The 20479-nt window shown below is 36.3% G+C and overlaps 1 protein-coding gene across 5 annotated transcripts in view; it reads left to right on the forward strand.

The window, feature by feature from the left end:
- Window positions 1-20479, forward strand: part of lrfn1 (leucine rich repeat and fibronectin type III domain containing 1) — a 160336-nt gene that overhangs the window by 109918 nt on the left and 29939 nt on the right. The gene's annotated exons all lie outside the window — the stretch shown is intronic.

Below are 20479 nucleotides of genomic sequence, written 5' to 3' on the forward strand. Positions count from 1 at the left end.
CTGCAGCAAACCCAGCATCCTCTGCTCCTGCAGATTTAATTTCTTATCTCAATAGGGAAAACAGCCCCTCTGATGAACAGCAGAAAACACCCTGGGCTACTGTGAACACGGATTGAGAATACATACAATAGATGGTTTGATAAACTCATGAACGTGCACAGCACTGATATTTCTCATAGGAATTTGTGGCTGGTCATAGATATTCAAGGGAATTTGCTTCTTACTGTAAATAATGATTCAGGGAAGGGAAGATCTCATCACAGTTATATATTGCATTTAAGGAATTATTTATGGAGCTGCCTTTAAGCACATATAAGACCTTAAAGAGGATCCCTGGTAGGTGAATGTTTGTGCTACTACTGCTATTCTAGGGCAAACCAAGCTGTCTTCATGCTACTGTTTGCAGATGAATAAGGAAAGCGCTTCGTCTGCTGTACTCTCACATGACATAAACTCAACATGAACCAGTGCCACATGTGTGCTACTTTTGTTAAAAGTCTGTTGAGAGCACATTATCATATCTCAGAGAATAGAGCAGCTGGATATTCTTAATGACATGTTTTTTATTAATGCCCCTTGCAAAAAAAAGAGAAAAAAAATTATCTAAGCTTTGTACTGTGACTTTTTTCCCTTATTGTTTTCCCATTTGCTTTATTTTTGACAACAAATTTCTTTCTTTGCTTCATTCGGTAAGAAATCAGAGTCTGTAATGGAACTAAAAGATTTGACTTGTGGCTTTTTCAGCCCTTTACTAACAGCTTCATCAATGTCATGAAAAGCCACCACAGTGGTAATTGTGTGTCAACTTTCCCAGGCCCTAAAACAAAAGTTATGTGTGCACAAAGAAGTTATGTAACTAGATGCACCGTGGCTAAATTAGTTTTCTTGTGTTTTACAATAATCATCTGGTAGGGTTGTACTTACTGATAGTGGTGCCATCTTATCTGTGTCAAGAATAACTAGATCTTTTTGTCTTGTAAGAGTTAGTAGTGGAGGAAGATGCTTTACTTATTTAAAAGTAGTAACACTGCAGTAAGAAATACAAGTAAAATTCTTGCATTCAAAATTATACTTGAGCAAAAAAATCGAAAGTTTGATATTGCTTCTGATTTAAACACTTGTTTATGTTGTGGTTGGTCGAGTTGGAGGTCAGTTGAAGTGTTTTATAATCTGTTGGGCTGTTTAATGATACACCCAAATATCATGTAACAAGTAAATACAGTAATAGCTTTAAACTAATTGTAGTGGAGTAAAAAGTAAAGTATTTCCCTCTTAAATGTTGTGGAGTAGAAGTATAAAGTGGCATAATATGGAAGTAATCAATACAAATATGTCACTTAGTTTGCATGTATTTTGTTACTGTCAACCACCAGTTTAAATTTTCCATAAAAATAAGCTGAGAAGCCAATCCTTACATTTAAAAATGAGAAATTTCTGAGAGGCCCATATGTTGTTGTAATGGAACACCATATCATAGTAAATGAGAGACATCAAGACACGCCAGGCATGGCAGCTAAGCACTGCAGATATTGAAACTGATCATTTTCAGGTGGCTTGGGGTTTACATAATGTGGCACAGTGAGAGGACATTGATTTTTCTTGCTTTGAACTATCAGTCCTGGAGGATGTTTCCCTGCACAGGGGGAGTGTCTGGCTACAGCACTGCACAGCAAAGCAGACATCGGCTATATCAGCTAATTTGGCAGTTGGCTAGAAATAGAAACTTAATAATCCATAGTATGAGCATGAACAAAACATTTAAGGAGAAAAAAAAGCACTGCATTAACCATTATTTTATACCCAAAAAGACATGAAAAGGGATATAAAGCCTCTTATGTTTTAATGAAATGAGCAGAATATTATCAGTGAGGATGGGCTGTGTTGAATATCTGGTTGTTAAGATTCCTTGAAACAAATTAATTTAGGTATTTTGATTAAGATCTTAGCATATTAGCCACACAGAATATTTTGGTGTGTGATGTTAAATTAAACACAAGTTGATGATGTGGTCATGAGATTATTAATCATCCTCGCATTCTCTGAGGAGGGGATTCTGGTCTCTTTTGGTGGGGAATGCAGGAAATGAGTCAGACAGCTTTGACCATTTATTACATGTGAGATTCAGGTGACAATACTTCCATTAGTGGGTCCTCTAAAAGCAGTTTTATACAGAGATTCTGCACAGAACAAAGTCATTACTGTGGATAGTCTGGTTCATGTGTTCTTCTTCATGTCCTTGTTAGTGCAAACGTGTGGGCTTTATGGGGTTGTTTTTAAGAGGAAAAACCATTTACACCCCACATACACCTCCGGTCTTTAGATGCTATATGTGAGGATGGTGATAGTGTGAGAACACTGGGTTTAGATTATTTTATTTTAATGTTTTTTTAATGAGAAAAATGTGTAAAAGAAGGAAAAAATGAGCTTTCACCGCTGCACGGATACTGATTTTGATTTTATTTCTTCCTGCTCAAACTAGACAGATATAAAATGAACGCATGTTATTTCTTTGTTCCTTGTTTTTTTTTCAGAATCAAAGCTTTTAAAGGTGTCAATTCAGTAGTCACAACACATCAAGTTTATCTGTGTGACACTTAATCACAGATACTGTCTTAAACTGTCTTCTCATAGCCACAGCACAAACACAGTAAACAAAAAAGTTAAAATGCATTTGATGGAGACATAAGATTGCAACAAAATAAATAAACAAGGAAATAAATATCACATAATTTAATTAGTCCTGATACTCTGGGATGCTGTTAAAATGCTTATTTAACAGTTCTCCTTCCCTTAAGTTTGACAAAAGCTTTCATTAGCATTACCTCAGGTTATGAAAATACCCAGTGTTTTCTATATAGAATAAAATCATTACCATAATTCTTAATAATAATTAACAAGCCCTAAGGAAGGTATTTTATAAATGATTGATTATAACCAGAAATGCAGAGGATACGTTTGTGTATGTGTGTGTGAAATACAGAATATATCACTTTAACATTTATTGCTTTTTATTAAACTGAATGATTTCAGTCCCACAGTATTTTGCAGCTGACTTGCATGTTCTAAACTAAATGTTTTTCTTGTGTTATCATTCAGCAGGAAAAAGAAAAACGAAATGAGAGGAGTCTAATAACTTGCAAAATTAAAAGAGCTCTTTGATTAACCATTTTCCTCCATGAGATCACATTCAGCATACCAAAAATATCAACACACCAAAATAGGGAGCTTCTTGACTAATTTTGAAATTAGACTCTCCTCCTCATCCAAATGACTGTTTTGATGTCTTTTGTTGGCATCTGCTGCTTTTCTCAGGGCGCTATAATTAAACAGGAGGAGGCCGCAACCCTTCTTTATTCTGTGTCAGTTTGAGAAATGGCTGTTGGAAAATGCACTGTGTCAAAGCAATGCGAGTTGAACAACAGCTAAATTTCACACACAGTGGAATCCATTTTTAAGAGTGTGTGTGTGTGTGTGTCTGAGGATTCTCGAATTAATCTTCATTACCGCAGTGGCATAGATGTCTGAGAATGCACCAAAAATCAGTTTGTGGAAAATTTACTAAACAAGCTTTGCACCACATTTCCTATCTATCAATGACAAATATGATCTGAAGCTACTTGAAATCCTAAACTTATGAAGGGACATTACTCGCTACTTTACAGCTGAAAAACTTATTGAACTGCTTTGATCTCCTCTCCTGGTAATGGCTCAAGTTGTGACACCCCCAATTATAGTTAAACATATTAGAAAATGGGGGTTAATTGTCAGTGTTAAAGCAGAATTAAAGCACCTTGGACTTCTTTCAATTGTTTCCCGACATTTTAAGAGCAGCACTCCATTAGATAAATAAATAAATAATCTTTTTGAATTAGGAAAAAACCCCATATTTTTTATTTACTGTCCTTGTGTCATCACCCAGGTTTACACCCACAGTACATCCCCTGATTTGACAACATCCTCAGGATAACTCCCATATATCATCATTAAAGAGCACAGACTCAGGCACTTTGTCAGAGTTTGCAGTCCAGTGAAAAGGTACAAAGGGGGCAGAAAATAGATCTCTTTGATGAACAGCAGATTATGATGGAGAGGTGAGCAAACATCCCTCTCATTCACTGCCCACATGTGCAGTGCAGCAAGACTTACCATCTCACGCAGCAGCAAATCGCTGCCTGATCCCAAAGACAAGCTGCAAATGACACGTAATCCTCTTGGATCGTTGTTAAAAACTACAGTGAAATGTGAATCTCTCCTTTCATTTTGATTGTAATCCATAAATTATCAAATGAATATGATAATTTATTTTTTATATATTAAATTTACATATATTCATTATTTATAGTATCTTTATATATAGTATTTATAGGCCTAGTAGATACAGTACTTATAGGCTATCCACATATATTTACATTACAAAGAAATTCTTTCTGGCACAGTCTTGTACGTCTGAATTATCAGAGGATCAGCAGCCTCTTTCAGCCTGGCTCCTTTTGTTGTAATATGACATAAAAGTGAAAGTCTGACATAAAAATTCTCACAGAGTTCTGTGATTTGAGAGCTCACCCCAGCTTCAGCTGCAGTCTGTGTTTCCTCAGTTTTCGTTGGCCCACCTCTGAGGGAGGTGTCTCCAGAATTAGAAACCATACTGACAACATGTTGGCCCTCAAGTGCGAAAACCAGCAGTAGCTCACAGACAAAGGGTTTTTATTGTAATATACCTGATCATATTGTGAAAAAGAGATTTTCAAAAAATTAATCAGCAAAGCATTTGTTTAAGTCATGTTTTTTGCAGAAATCCCAGATGTTCTCTGATTGCAGCTTCTCCAGTGTGAGGATCTGGTGCTTTTTCCTCAATTATTTCATTGTAAATATATATGGATTTTTAGACTGTTGATAGTCACCTAGGAGTCGGGGAAAATGCAATTTGTGTGTAAAACTTTTCTGTGTAAAATTTTCTATCACGCAGTCAATAAGCCAATTAGTTTTAACACAAAGCTACTGTTTTTATCTGTTTATTTCACAAAGCTATCTGCATTTCTATGTGTCTATGTATGTATCTGTGGTCAGATTTACACTGGAAGCGGGCCAGGACTACGCTACAATGTGCTGGAAACTGACTAGGCTGCATGTGCCAAATTGTTTTCTGCTGTTTATATTCTTGATATATTTATGAGTTTAGCTGCTAGGAAAACATGACCAGGTACCTACATTTATTGAATAGTAAAGAATCAACTGTATCTGTAACTTTAGGTGCAGATGCACCAATAGGCATTATTTGAATACTTAGGAAAATCTATAATTTTTGATTTCAAATTGGATCTATGAACCATTGTATACACTACTGTCACTAGAAAGCATAAATACTGCTGAGGAAGGTGTGTAAGTTTAATGGCAGTCAGGTAATAAGTGGGTGACAGATCAACAAAGTGGAAAAAAAAAAAATATTGATACCTTTTATATCCATGATGTATTTGTATCAGTTAGATCCCTTGTGCTGATTAGCCTCATACACAATTCAAACAATGTATTCTTACAAACTAATGTACTACTATTACTGGCCCTGTAAACATAGTAAGTAATTGGTAGTGATGTCTCATTCCTTGTGGCATTGCTTGTGTCTATTGGTTTATCCTTGAGTCATGCTGCTGGCTTCACTGGCCCGAGAGTGCAGCTGTGTGTAACAACGGCTTGAAACTATCTTTTAAAAATAGGCTGAAGGAAACAGCCAATGCCAACAGGAAAACTAGTGTAGCTACCTGCTGAGTAAGTGCTTCTGAAACGTTTTCTACAATGTGTTTGTACATGACTAGAAATGTATGAATGCAACTAATTAGTATTATCAATTATGGGGAGGTTCATTATTTCTATTAACCTTTTCCATCTGCACAAAAGTAATGATTTTGACGCTGTTGTGGAAAATTATTGTGTTTGTACATTTGTCACATGCTTGTACACTAATGTATGCGAAAATACAGAATTAAAGCCACATTCATTCAGCTGGAGCAGGAGATGAACTGGAACTGGGTGGCAGTATGGCAAGGTGAGGGGTCAGTTGGGAGACTTTCACTGATTGCAGTGAATTCTGGATGTTGTAGTAGAAAGGAAGAGGCATTTTCTCAGCTACAGTAATTTTGTATGCTTGAAAAACACAGTATTGGCATAACATTCAAGATTTACTTTATTCATTTGGCACACAAACGACACATATTAATTAACATCAATATTATATAAACGTATCAGGTTTAGCCAAAAGACTAATTATCATCTGTAATCCCCGAGCATGTTGATGTTACACATTTAAAAAGAACAAACAAGCAGACGAAACAACATCAAAGCACATTCAGCATTCAGCTAAAACCTCGTGAAACCATTGCAGAACAAACATCTACACACACATGCAACAATCAGACTGTCACAGCAACAGACAAGACTAAACATGGCACAGGACTTGAGAACTATAATCTTTTGTGAATGACATGACAGACACAATAACAACACAAAAAGGCACTTTAAGGTTTCATGTGCTGTTTGTATCAGTGCTGTAAGTAGCTGCTCTGTCTCTTTTTCTTTCAGTCGTTCTCTTCACTGTCCAACAAAGCCATCTCAGACAGTAATTTGAGCTTGCAGCCATTGACCTATAGAGAAATGTAATGTGTTGTTGTACACAGAAGAAGGTGTGGCAGCAGAGAAAAAGTTGCTGTGTAGACACTGTATGACGCATTTATATTGTTTTCCTTAACTTATATACTTTAAATTGTGTATTTTCTGTGGCATGTTGGAGCCACTGCAGAAGAGATAATACATGCAGTCAACTGTGCGGGTGGAGTTTTGGTAAGAAAAGGCAAACAGCGTCTTAGTATGAAGTGCCATGTTTAACAGATCACGCTGTGAGTTTCTCTCGAGAATTGTGTCAATGAGACCTGGCATATCTGGAGAGAGACGTAGTGGGATGTCCTAGGCTGCAGAAAAATGAGAGTTAGATTAAGAGCACACTAAAATACATCTTTCTACAATTACAACTACATGTCAGCAGTTTGATACATCAAATAAAATAAATCTAATGCAGATGAAAATGGCAAATACAAACATGACAGTGTGAGACAAAGCAGAACAGAAATTCATAACAGACATCATGTTCCCTTTGTTTGAAATAAACCTCCCCTGATTGTGCAGCACAACAAGGGGGGTGGGGGTGGGGGGTATAAATTATTCAGGTGCTCCCCAATGGCTGCCCATTTACATCCGCTCACTTGCTTCTGACTGGACGTATTCCTCTGCCATATTACTCAGTGATCTGCCAGGTTTTAAAATGGCAGCAAAATACATGTGACCTCTGAGTAGGACTCTTGCCTTCACCCTGATGCTTAATTTATTCATTACCCTCCGCCCGTATTGGGTATGCGCCGCAAAGCCCTTAGTCGTAAATACTGTAGAATATCAAAATGAATGTGAAGGGGAAGGAACACAGAGGATTATTACAGCTATATGTAAATAACGAGGTGAAATATGACTGCTTCCTCATCACAGTGCGGGCACAACAAGGAAAGAGGTGAGGGAAATAACAGAATGCAGTAGTCAGATAATAATACCATTTGCTGTATTGAAGCCCATGAAGGACATCTCTCTCCAGGCATCACAGCATGTCATTTTTCTTCACTGCTGTTCCTTCATTCATGCTGATGTGAGGTTTGCTGTAGTGACTGCCAGAAAAGGGGAAGATGGTTGAATACCCTCTCTGTGAAGCATTTCTTTGGGTTTTAATGCTCACATCTCCATGACTAGCTGTCTATACCGTTCAGTCAATTTTTGCACATGTATAATCCTTATGATTTAAAAAAAAATCTGAAAAATACCCATTCATTGTATTTACATTCAGCAATTACTACTTTAATTGATAGTTTTTATTCACAGTGGTTGAGTCCGCCATTCCTGTGTTAGACTGAAATTGTCTTTATATGCAAAAATAATACAGAGGAAATCAATGCATATATGTAATCCAGCTAGACTGTGCTCCAAAGAAGAATGAAAGCATTAGCTGTTTTAGCAAGTGCACCAAAACGACATGTGTTTATAATCAAATGACAAAGCCCTCTAGTGAGCAAAGGTGGAAGTCTGGTGATGGTGTTTCAGAGCAAGAAAGTCTGTGTAGGGACGAGGTCAAGGTGGATGGATGTGTCAACAAAACACAGCACTTTAACACAGGAGCTGTTTGTTTTCTGCCTCCAACCAACACTCGTTGTTTTCTTTAAATCATGACCTCATTCATTCCATACTTAACAACCTGTTTATGTCGACGAAGGTGCCCTCCCCTTAATGAAGTGCTTATTTTAAGCTGAACCCTGATCTTTCCCTAAACCTAACCGAGCTGTTTTAACTTAACTGAACCTTAACCATTGCACTGTCACATAATTTAAACAACGATTTGTGATAAAAGATAAAGACAGATGTTGCTATCCTGCTGATCTGAGATCAGATCTCAGAAATTACCCCCAATGCAAAGGGAACATCTTACTGCTGCTGACTCAAATTAAAAGAGCTCAAATGGTGAGACACGGGATGGGTTTTGATGTGGGGTAACCAGTAGAAACAGTGTATTTGTCACAGAGATTTGCACTAACTAAAATGGTTAATTAAAAAATGCATCTAGATAAAAATGGTCAGTGGCCAATTATTGTCTGACTTCTTTATTTTGATGGTCTGAGTTTGTTTGGCTGCACTGTAAACAGGTACACCAACGATTTAAGTTAAAACATATAGTAAGACTTTTACAGCTTACAAATCTTAAAGATGTTGCACAGTGCAGGGTATGAAATATAGTAAATCTCTGTCAAATGCGGTGCATAATCTGTGACAAAGCTCTTTTTAAATATAAAATCGTCCTCATTTAAATTCACCCACTTTTATCAACATTTCAACATCATAGCGACTTGGTAAGTGATGGACTCAGGAATATAATCTCTAATGAAACAAAAAAGAAATCCTCCCCCACTATAAACGTAACGTGTTGCAGAAGTCATTTCACACATTCCACACTTGACAGTCACAGCCATTAAACGTATATACTCTTCAAAGCCAGACTGCAGGCTGGAGAATAATTTATTTTAATGTCGATTTAATCGTTCTCTGAGTGCATGCTGTCATCAAGGGACTTACAGACACAAACTAAGGTGAAGTCCACTCAGTTTTAACAGAGACATTTCCCAAATAAATGGACTAATAACTCCTCTAACCTACTCTAATTTCTTGCTTTTATTCTGTCTGACTATGAAAGTCCTTCTTGTGAATCTATTGAATTTCTTTTTCTTTTTGTTGTTTTGGGAAACACTTTATGTCCCAGTGGGAAGATTTGAGCAGGCTAATCTGTAGATATCATCTAACTGAAACATGTTTTTAAAGTATACTGAAATTGAAATGACCGTAACTCTTAACATTAATCAACATTGTCTGTCCTAACTAAATATTTGTCAACAAAACGTGTCACTGTGTTATGATAGGAGTTTGTCTCAGTCACTGATCATTAGTCACACACTATTGCACTTATTCAGATGTGAGTGTCATCACGAACCAGGAGGCTGCTTACAGAGCAGAACCAGCTTTCAGCATCAGGGTGCCACACTGATTAAATTCCCAGCCTGTGCTTGTTCCCCTGTGTCCTCTCCTTTTTGGCAAATAAATTGGAGTGAGCTGACCTTTAATCACATATGTAGAGCAAACCTAAGTGTTTAAGCTTCAAGAATCAGACACGTTAGCTTCAATTAATCAAGTGAACACCATTACAGCAGGTGACGTGTACGTGATGGTTCAGTGCACCATCCACATATTCTGCTTGTCATCACTCCAAGGCATTACTTTCTGACTTTTTCCCAGTGGATGGGGCTAATCACCGGCCTCTGTCTCACGGTCACGCTCTGCTCTGCAATACTCAAGTCTGTGTGTGGACTTCTCTGCTTGTCTATTGTTATATATTGTCTTCAAGTGAGGAGTAAGGTTTTTAAAATACTGGAAAGCAATATATTATATATAAGCAACACTACAAAAAAGCCCAAAAGCACAGAAACCCTATTCCGAATCAGATTTTCAAACTGTCATTGTCTGCATTATTGATGACAGCATAAACTATATAATACAAGAAAGATTAGAAAAAGTACTGTATAAGTAGTCCATCTTGCCTTCTCCCAGGCTTTTGAGACAAAGTTGGTAAATTCACAACTGAACAACTACTTTAAGTTTTGATCATCTGTGCTCCAGCATACTTCAGGATTTGTTCGAGCATTTCATGGAAGAGTAACTCTCTTAAATCATCATAATTTTTACAGTGCAAATGAAAATGAGACTCACTTCACTTCTCCCAAAATCACAGAGCTCACACAATCTGTCTTACTCCTGAACATTTTGAATCTGCCAGACTCAGTGTGTTGCCCCAAAAATACCAGTTCTCAACTGTGCAACTAAAGATGTTATATACACTTTTTTTCCTTAAACTTGAAAAAAGCTGCAACTGAACTTGCAAATGTACAAAGCTTACTGAGTTATTGCAATGCCATGTCTCTAAAGGGTCCTGCAGGTTCTGAGCAGCTCCTGTGACAAGGTGTATAATGCTATTACTATAATATAATGCTATTACTCTATTAATTAAGTAATCAGCTGGCAGAAAATTAATCAACAACAGTTTTGTTGATCAATAGATAATTTGAGCCATTTATCAAGAGTAAATACCACACATCCTCATTTGATTTTCTCTGTTTTATATTATTGTAATTTGAATATTTTTGTGGGATAATTGGATGCAATTGGATGATTTGAAAACTCTGTGAAATTGCAATCTGATGCCACATTTTCACTATTTTTTGACATTTTAGACTAAACAGATTCTCAGCCAGGGATACAAATAATGGAGAGATTAATTGATAATTAAATGAATCATGATTTGCACCCATGTATTGAACACAGCGGCAAGTAATAAAACAAGGTTGTGTGTCAGTGTTTTTTAGAACACAATCTAAACCACAACCCTGATATATAATACTATAATGTATGATTACAAAAGAGAATATTTGAAATTTTAAGTCAAATAAGAAGGTTAGGATGAAGTAGAAGTTGAGTATAAACAGCATGGATGTCTGAAGTGTTTTGAGAGGTATTTTTCCAGTGCTTATAATATTACCCTCCTAAACTATTTTTATGGTCATAGAGCCTTGAAGGGAAAAGTCACAAATTAGTACCAGTTGAAAAACTGTGGAAGCTCCACTATAAAACCACTAAATTAGGGGTACTATAATCCTAACTTGTATTTGGCCTGACTGTAGATTTCCAACTGGTGTTAAGAGCTGTGGTGATGAAAATGAGATGAAATAAAAGCACAGATAACTTTCCTCAGGTTGGAAAAGACCATATTTTATCAGTACTTTCAGCAGAGGAAACAAGACGGAAGAGTTCTTACATCTTGGTCTTAGAAAAAGATCTGAGTAAAAATCCACTAGATTGTAACGCACAGACCTAGCAGGAATTTCCAGTGTAATTTTTTTTCCTTTTTTTTTTTTTTGGGATTAATAGAGATGAGTGGGCAGAATTCAGCAATCCCAGATTCATTATCATTAACTTGCAGTTTAGTGATATATGTTATATTGGATATATCACTTTATATCTGGAAGCAAATCATTAGTGTGAATCTACTGCTATAATTTGACAGAGGATTCAGTTCTAATCATTTTATAACAGAATAGATATGGACTTCTTTTTTATTGCAAAGATTTTTTGAGCACATTATCAGTGCATTTTAAAGGCACTAGTAGAAATAGTGGGTGTTCACTGCAGAAACAGATATCCTGTTTTGCAAATGATGTGACCAAGTTGGATCCTCATCAAGAGTACCTGAGAGTGCAGACTTAAATACAGTGGAAATTAGTATGGCCTTAAAAAATAGCACATTTACACTTACTCATTAGTTGAAAGGTTTGATTCTTCTGTTGCCCATGTTATTGAACATTTTATATTGGCTTTCATGATGTATTGACAGAACATTTTTTCTGAATAATTCAATAACAGCGAGAGCCTTATTGCAAACAGTTCTTGCACATTGATTAAAAGCTTTCTGCGTGCTCATAAAAAGTGTTTCATTAAGAAAGAAGCCAAAATCAATCTATGGGAAAGACCAAATATGAAATACAGTTCAGATGATGCACTACCTCCAACAGCAGGAAATGATCTAGCAAGTTATGGTCTGAACCATTTGAAAGGCAGTAACTGTGACAAACCCTTTTTTTCGAGGCTTTCAGGCAGGATGACCTGGTCTGTGGTGTCAACTGTTGCACCGAGATCAAAAGGGATTCAAACAGAGCAATCACAAGCACAAACAGCAACAAGGGGAGCTCAAGGAAAACCATCTACAAGCCATGGAATGACTTAAACTCAATTTAAACTTCTCAGCACATTATTATTCATAGAAAGTAGCAGTTTGGGGAAACAGCACTTTGCAAAACCTTGGAGAAATATACAGTTTCTATAATTTTTTTTTTTTTTGTAAGTCCTATATTGCAATCAATGACATACTTCACATCTTGGGGTTTAGAAGATTTAGTCCAGGTTATGAAATACTGAATGACTGCACAACTAGGTGCAGAAGATCTCCAGAGTGACATACATTTAAGAAAAACATTTTCTCATTGCACTCTGAAATCTCTGAAGGCCTGGCAGAGAGCGATTGACATTTTCATACTCTAAGCTCTGGATATTATTCATGGAAATGCAGAACATATTTGGAGAGGCCCATTTTAACATTTCATAGAGTCCTAGTATCTCACTCGAGGTGACTTGTTCCACCCCATGCGACTCCATATCCATTATAGATGGACGGCTCAGCCATGCCAGCAGTTTACATATGTTTACAACTGTCGAATGCATCAAAAGGAGTCACTGAGATTCCTGAAAAAACAGAAATTCATCTGAGCTGGATTGATCCTGAGAACCTTGTTGTAACATTATCTCCTGAGGATATCAATAATACATACAGAGATAAATGTACCCAAGTGCAGGAATCAAGACCAGGGGCCAGATGCATAAATAATGTGTAAACACAAAAACTGTGTGTACGCCTTTTCCCGCATATGAATTGGTATTTATAAACACAGGATATGTGGTGAGACTGACCATGGGTGCACATGTTTTTTTAGAGTGAGCCAAATTAGATACAGTGAAGTGAAAATGCAAAATAAAGAGGAGGTTCATTCATTATTATCATTATAAGTTTTGGTGTTTACACAGAAAAGAGAACTTGACAATTCATAAACATAAATGAATGTGTTTGTGTGCTCAATGTTTCCTTTAGCATTATTTAATACTATATCCTCATTATTTACTGTGAGGCATTTTGTAAACTGTTTCCATACTATTTTAATATTTAATCACAATTTCGGACGCCTGTCTAGAGCCTAATATCTTGTCCCAACAAATGAAATTAAGAGTAAAACAGGAAATTACAGGTGGAATTATTGTACTAAAGTTTACTGATGAGCTCCTGTTTGCAATCCAACCAACGATCGGTGAACTTATGGCACAGACAGTGTTTTTGTCTGTATTAAGGGTGTGTCTTCATCCATTTATGGCTAATTGTGAGAGTAGAAATGAGGCTTGTGCACATGCGCCCAATTTCTCAATGCATATGCACGCCATTATAATTATGATGAAAAGAATGTGTATGCATATATTTCTGGTTTTGTGCGTACGCATAGTTTTAGTCATGAATCTACACAGAGTTTTATGCATCTGGCACCTGGACAGCCAATGTACTGTAGCTTCAGGAATATGTAGGCTGGTGGAAATTCATATTCAGTTAATTTCTTTTAAAATATCCACACTTCCTGCAAAAACATTTAACTTTTAAGTTTGAAACATTTGAACATTCATCTTTATTTGTATTCTGACAGAGCATTCATTCAAAGTAGTTATTTATTGTAATTAATGTAAACATGAAAAGCCTAGGATTTGCAAATGATGAATATATACATCCTGAATTCCGCAGATTAACAATAAATTAACAGTAATGAATGGGGTAGAGATGTTGTTGTTTTCTGTTATGTTTGCAGTGAAGGACAGGAAAAGCTTAGTTCCCTGTCTGCCGAAGATGTTGAATGAACTTTTTTTTTCTGAAGATAGTTGATCCTAAAATGCCATTTTCAGTGAAAAAATACTTTTGGTGCTTGGGCTGAAACTGAATTTAAGATTTCAGTGAAGTATGTGGAAGTTGTGCCCCACTTAAACTCGGTTTTGATACAAAAGCTCCCTTTGATTGTGTAATTTGAGACCATGCAGGGCAGTGAGGTGTTATGGGTATTTCACTCTTAGGCACAAAGCTTCAAATGTGATTAATAGTTGATGTTTTGAGGCTGGCGGTTCTCAGTATTTGTTTTAAGGAGCTGGCAAAGATTTTTCCATTTCCAAGATGTACAGTGAGACTTTGTAGAAACTTCCAACCTGTTTTTTTTTTGTTTTTATTTCAACTTCTTTGTTATTTATTGATGAGCCCAGGGTCTGGCTCATGCATTTGTAAGAGACCAAATGAGTCAGACGGTGGCTTATTTACCTAATTTTTTTAACTATGTGAGAAACTAACTGCTTTAATATGAACACATTTAACAGTTAACAGGTGAAAGTAATGAAGCTCGTTCTAGCCTTTTATAAATTGAGGTCCAAAGGAGAAGTTGAGGTTCAGGCGGACACTAACTGACAAACAAAGCAACCCAGTTTTCTGAGAAATGCATTCATGTAATACAAATGCATTTTTTTTCTGTTACATTTGTGTTGTATTGTGTTATATAGGTATTTGTTCTGTTGGTATGTGAAAAGAAATGAAATGCGCTGTCAGGTAACATTTTGTAGATGTGTTTTGTGACTTGGCAGGTATGTTTAACAACACTGTTTGCTTATTATGTTCATGAACAACATTATCCAAGCTGCAATATGTTTCCTCAAAACTTATTTGCTGTTGCATAACAGTACTATACAAACATAGTTTCTAGGAAACAAGGTATGACAAAAACACAAAGCATAGCTGTACATTTATATGTTGTATGCTTGTATGCCCACAAGAACCTCATAAGGTTCTGGGTTCAAACCTGGGGTCTGGGGCCTCGCTGTGTGGAGTTTGCATGTTCTCCTCATGTCTGCATGGGTTCCCTCTGGGTACTCTGGCCTCCTCCCACAGTCCAGAGACATGCACATTAGGTTAATTGCTGACTCTAAATTGCCCGTAGGCTCACAAGAACATACACTTAAGTAAAGAGATAACATCAGCCACTGATAGTGTCTCATTTTTATCCACAATATTATGTTTCTCTTTCTCATTTAACAAGACTTCAAGACTTCTTTACAGCCATGCTAGTGGTTCTGTGAGGCTATACAGTACTTTGGCATTGCGGTCCTTTGAGCTAAAGACTAATGTCAGTATTGTGTTGTTTTCATGCTGATGATATGCAGTTATAATGTTTACCATGTTCACCATCTTAGTTGAACTTAGTGTGTTAATATATGCTAATTTTCATTAAACAAACAACAGCTGAGGCTGATGGGACTGTGATTGGTTTGGCGGGTATTTCGACAGAAACCACAGTAGAGGATCTTCAGAGTTAATACCGTTTATCCTGTGAGGGGAAACTGAATGTGAATGTGCACAGATTCATTACAGCTCATCTGATAGTTGTTGAGATATTTCATTCTGGATAGACAGACCTTCATTGCCATAGAGTAATGCAACTAGCATAACTAAAAACAGAGGTCATATTTAATAAGACAAATGGCTCAAGTTTTGAGCTCCAGGTTAGTTTGTTCTGAACAAATACTCCACCTTTAGTATTAAGATAAGTCAGTGTCTAGCTTTCTCTTTTGCTGTATGAATGCTATGTCAGAACACAGGAAAAACACAGACAGGATCTGAGGCATGGAGGAATATCTCAAAACCTATAGTAAGTGTAGTCAATGAAATATATGAAAGAACATGTCACTGAGTTGTATGTGACTACTGCACCAAATGACTGAATAGAGGTAAAATGAAATGGTTTGCAGAAGCACAACTCAACTTCTGTACCTAATGTGACTGATTTTTATTCCTATAGTGCTGCATAGTTTCTTTCATTTGTTGTAGCAAAAAGTGAAAAAAGAAAAAGAAATAAATTAATTTTTGTGATTCAGCTCCAGTGAAATGAGAGTGAGCTGAGGAAATCAGATAAACCCTCTTTATTCTTCCTTTGACATATTGCAAACGATCTTATCAACCCTCTCCTCTCCTGTTTGGTCTCTTCATCCTGACTCTTGTCTTGAAAGACAAATCCTGTTATGGTTGGCAATAAATTCAAGAGTGAGACACAAATTACAGATGTCTGAGTATTTACCAGGCTGGGGAGAATTGGGATGTTTTTATGAGGGGAAGGAAATGAAGAGCACTTGTTTTTTAACCTGTTTTGTTGGTGACTGCAGCACCACCACCTCCACAGCCTGTCAAAGTGACAGCTCTGGCAGCGCTCGGGCACAACGCTGACATTATTTGCAGATGGTAAATAAGGAAAAATATCTGGCTAGCAAGTGTGATTCATAGTTAGTCCCAGCTCTTGTTTACAGACAAGTTGTCACATTCATTTAGCAAATTACGCTCGTGCTTGGGGCTCTGTAAAATGGTTTTGCCCTCCCACTTTATTGGTGGAGAGGGGATAGTAAAAATAATAAAAGCTTTTTTCTCTCCTCAGCCTTCAAATCTGTTGAGTCAGAATCCCTCAGAATCATTGATCTCTGCGAAAGGATTTTGCAGCAAAGGTGCCAAAGCTTTATTGCGTTTTTTTTTTTCCAGTATTCAATTAATTGTATAAAATTTCAACCAGCTAAATGCAGCTCCATTACTCTGTCATAACCCTGCTTAGAGCCTTGTATGTAACAGGATATGCTAATACTTGTCGTACTAAGCCCTTGTAATCTTCATGCTTGAATTTGTGAACAGAGGACCATGTCTTTTCTACATACTGTAAATACTGATGGCATAATATAGCAGAAAGTCGCCTGAATTCCCCAGAGTTTTTAAATGATACCAAAGAGTATAATGCAGCAAACTCTGATGCTGTAGCAGAGATGTACAAGAGCACCAAGTATGACTGAATGGTTACAAAACGAATAGTTACGGATTAAGGTAAGATTCATATGTATACCGCCTCCTGTATAATACATTTTCCTGGAGACTGCAGACCATATGCTTATGTAGCAGTCAGTGAACCATGAAATCACTTGGTTTTCATGAGGTCGATTTGCATTCTCAGGTTAAAACTCAATGGGGCAGGAGAGGCAGTTGTAAAACCTTCATTTAGTATATCAGACCTGTCTTTTCCTATTACAGCAGCACAAAATGATCAAAGTAACATTAATTCTGAGAAGACAGCACATGCTAATGGCATGAGACATGCAGACAGAAATACCACCTTGTGCTGGTTTTTGAGCAGTCACTGGGTGATCTAAATTTGGATCATTTTTCATCATAAGCTCTTCTTTATTCTCTGTTGACAACATTTTGCGCAGTTAATGAAGTTAGATATGAATATTCACCCAAGCAAGTACAGAACATAGCACAGTGAAAATAATAGAAAAAAATCTTCAGATGAATTATTGTTTTAGGTTTTAATAAGAGATGCTTGAGCAGTGGGAGTCCTTTGTGCATTCACGTTAGCCTGCTCGCAGCCACATGAAGACTCACCACTATTCAGCTACCTAAAACCTCACAATATCTCCTCCTGTTGATGTGACATGAACATGTCAAACCCCTGAAAATTTCCATAAACTGCACCGTGCAGTCTGGTGACGATGCCAAAACCTGTACACAGTGCATTAAGATGTGCAGACCTGCCTGTGGAAGGATTATGCACATAATTTGTGGAACCACATTGCAAAACCGTTCTTTGGGAATTAGGGAAATGTAAAATCTAATCCTAGTGAGCAATTTGTTCTTGTGGGAAAATATAGCTTGATTTAGATTCACTGAGACACTGAATTATCATCAAGACAGGAGATGGATCTGCTGACATGTAAGCTTATTTTTTAATATGTGACACAAAATTAGCGGAGATCCTCTTTTATCATCAGGCCAAGGTCGACAAGAAATCCTAAAAATGCTTTGGATAAAATCCTAACACCTTTATGTAAGCAGATCCACCTTCATGACAACTGAGCACACTACATCTGCTGATGAAGATCATGTGATGTGGTTAAATGCCCCAAAAATGCTAGTGAGTGGACCTTTAGTTGGTACTGTTTTGTTTAACCACTACTTACAAGGTTAAGAATGAACTTGCATGCTTTACTATAGAGTTTGTCGGACTTATTATGGCACTTTATGCTCTCGATTATGCCTTTTATTTTGTAGTACATAATTATAAACATGCTCAAAGGCAAACTTAACTTTATTATTTATATCCACTCACTGCAAACTTAGATTAAATGATTCATCACTTGCCAGTTGTTTTGGATTAATATCATATTAGGATGTTTGATGTTTAGTGAGCTCTGACCTACTACAAGGTTTTACAAGATTTTGGCTGATCATATCTCTAAAACATGTCCACTCCTTCCCCAAAGTATTGTAATGTAACTGGAGCCAAATCTATCTCAAAGAAGTTTCACAGAGCAGTGTATGCAAAACAATATTTCAACACAGTTATGAGATCTTTTTACCATACATGACCAAATATCACACAGTATCTCATTTGTATCTTTTATGTCATGGATGACAATGCTTTTTTATTACTCCCCTCTGATTCTCTGAGAGCTGAAAAGGTTAATCAATCAAATATGGATGGCAATATCAGTCTGTTGATCCACAAATTTGATCCAGACAGAAACCAAACTACTGGTTGGATTGACATGAAAGTTTGTTCTAACATTGATACTGCTCAGACAGTGAAGTCTTATGATTTTTGTTGATTCCTGACTTTTTATCTAGCCTCTATAACAGGCCAGTTTTCTCTTATCCAGTTAAATATCTGAACAACTATTGGATGGATTGCCATGAATTTTGGTACATATATTGATGACCCCTCAGGATGAAATGTAAAAACACTGGGGATCAACACGATGTCTAACACTTTGGGTTGTGACTGAATATCATTCAGTAACTCCTGTGAAGCATACTTATCTGTTTAATTGATAATTATCAATGCAGTGTAACATAGCTGTAATTGCTTAAAATTACATATTTAATATGAATATGAAACATAAGGTATTTATTTATCTAAGGTATACATATTTCATTCTCTTCATGACAACTGAGCAAATGCTATTCACAAGGGAAGGCCACTTGAAAGCTGACAAGAGGTTTCTCAAATTATTATTTCCAAGGTTCAGAATCAACCTTCAAGTTGAACATGTAATTAGAAGTTTTCCTTTCAAAATTCAATGGCATTATAACCAAAGGCATAACAAATGATATAAAAGCAATGAGAAAAAAATATGGTACATTTTTAAAGACAAAAATAAATATATAAATCACAGTAACATAGTATTTTGTACCAAAAATAGTCTCTCAGCCTCATTTTCATTTAGGTTGAAACATTGTTTATTTCTTTTCATTTTCATGAGAGAACTGTGATAAAAGAGACACATTATACCTCCAACATCCAGAGAGAGAGGTACAGGGAAACAACAAACAAAATAAATAAAAACTGCTTGTAGCGGTTGGTTTTACACAGTTACATATATTACATGTTTACAGTAAAGTATTTGAACATCAAAGAGAATACAATGAGGAAAAAATTAATTAATTAAAAAATATGGATGTTTCTTTAGCGGATTGTCCAACAAAATCAGGTCTCAGAGGTTTGACATACTCCATCCATCCTCGCCCAGTGTTGTATGAAGATGTCCATCTTTACATTTAAAGAAAGTAACCATTCCAGCATGTAAATCTCCATTGTCCCATCTATCCAGTCATTTATAGTAGGTCCAGTCTTTATGAGTTTTAAACACATTTATATATCACTGACAGCTGCTTGTGAATGATTAGTATGTGTGTGTGTATATAGTTAACATACTGTATTAACTATACATATGTGTGTATATATAACCTATAGGATATTAACAGGATTTGTTTTTACGTGTAATCATAAATCATCATTAAGTGTGACTACATCTGTCATACTGTGTTTTCAAACAGTTATTGACTTCTGATACACCAGTTATGGATACTTTGTAGGCAAAGCCATAAATGTTGACAAATAGATTAAGGAACATAATGGACAAAACTACATTATAATATGGTATTGTGTGTTATAAACCACTTATTAAGTCTTTATATACTGCTTTTAAATGCTAGATAGAGGAGAGGTTAGAATGTAAGTTTAACTCTTTGCTGTATATCTTTGTAAATTGAATGGACAAAACAAGCATTTTCAAGACATAACCTTGGGCACGTAACTATTTTCTGCAAAAAGAAAACCTCCATATCTGGATTTGAGGA

Source organism: Trachinotus anak, unplaced genomic scaffold (genome assembly GCF_046630095.1).
Source record: "Trachinotus anak isolate AG129_WGS33_773 ecotype Australia unplaced genomic scaffold, CSIRO_AGI_Tana_v1 ptg000014l, whole genome shotgun sequence".
Lineage (NCBI taxonomy): Eukaryota > Metazoa > Chordata > Actinopteri > Carangiformes > Carangidae > Trachinotus > Trachinotus anak.